The following is a 1,496-nucleotide window of genomic DNA, read 5'->3' as shown; positions in this document are numbered from 1 at the left end:
GCGACCGCTTCCGGCGCGCCTATAAATTGCGGCGCTCGCCACGCGGCTATCCACACTGCCACGCGCGCTCTCCCGCGCTTCCTCATAGACCCCTTTGCTTCTTCGCTACCCCAGCGCCCCGCCACCGACGCGCCACCATGCCGCCACGCCGCCGAGGAGTGTCGGGCTACTGCGGCGTCCGCCAATGCCCCAACGGCTGGTACTACGCCGAGATCCGATCCGGCGACGTCCGGCTCGGCCTCGGCACCTTCGAGACCGCGCACGAGGCCGCCCGTGCGTACAACCCGGCGGCATGGCGCCTAGACAGGCCGCGCGCGCAGATGAACTTCCAGAACGTCCACACGCGCCGGCAGGCCCAGGACGTCGCCCCTCCGCCTCGTCTTATCACGGACCAGGACCGTGCGGAGCACACTCGGCGGTAGCGCCGCCTCCTCATCGCCGAGGAGGACGAGCGAGGCATGGCGGAGTGGCGCCGACGCCACCCAGAGGACGTCGCCAACGAGCAAGCCTGCTGGGCGGAGAGGACGGCAAAGCGCCACGCGGATCGGTTGGACATGCATCGGCGGAAGGCCCTGGCGTTATGGCAGTGTGATATCGTTGAAGCAGGTGGGCAATCGATCTTTACAGATAATGATCCTCGTTGGGAGGACATGTGGCTCGATATCTCGGACCAGACCAGCGATGATGATGATGATGATGATGATGATGACGACGACGACTGGGAGTAGGTTGTAATTGCACTATCTAGTCATTTTTTATGTCGTTGCATCATAGTTTTATCTATCTATGCTATGGAACTATGTAAAATATTTATGTATCGTTTTTATGTTTTTTTTAATATGTATGGAATGTTCATGCGATAGCGCACGCTACATTTTAGCGTGGCTGCTGAATCTACGCGCGCTACATTTTAGCGCGTATGTTGAAGTCAGCGCTGCCCGCCGCGCTAAATCAGGCGATGAGCGCGCTGAAAATACTTTTAGCGTGCCGCACATTGCGCGGCTGTTAGAGATGCTCTTAATTGCTCTCGATGGACCGGTTTTCTTTTTCACTGCCAGCTGGACCGTAGCGCCTACTCTGGGCCTTTAACACTTTAACTGGTCCATGTGTCCTCATGGGCCTGCCCTGTAGAGTTTGCCTGGTATATTTTTCTAGTGGAGCTTCCTTGGTCAATGTGCAATAGAAATGCCAAACTGTTTGGCTTCTACTCCTCTACAGGCCAAACGGTTTAGCACGACTTCGAACATGGGAATAAGCTTTCTGATAGACCAATGGCGTGCTTCAGACATATATATCCACACATGGATGTACATCCGCCTACCACTCAAATTCCCTCACAGTCACGACGTGCGCACTGTACGTGTCTATCCCAACAGCGTGTGCACACGACACGACAAGCCAGGATTCGAGTATAGAAAGGGCCAAATACGTATATTGATCTAATTTTATTGGTAATTACTCGTTGCTCCTATTAAAATTATCCATCGTTGGGGGGA

The 1,496-nt window shown here is 54.9% G+C and overlaps 1 pseudogene; it reads left to right on the top strand.

The window, feature by feature from the left end:
* Nucleotides 1-728, top strand: part of LOC119299396 — a 1,830-nt pseudogene extending 1,102 nt beyond the window's left edge.
* Nucleotides 729-1,496: the final 768 nt, after the last annotated feature.

This window comes from Triticum dicoccoides, chromosome 5A (genome assembly GCF_002162155.2).
Source record: "Triticum dicoccoides isolate Atlit2015 ecotype Zavitan chromosome 5A, WEW_v2.0, whole genome shotgun sequence".
NCBI lineage: Eukaryota > Viridiplantae > Streptophyta > Magnoliopsida > Poales > Poaceae > Triticum > Triticum dicoccoides.
This window is presented reverse-complemented; position numbering and strand designations above follow the sequence as displayed.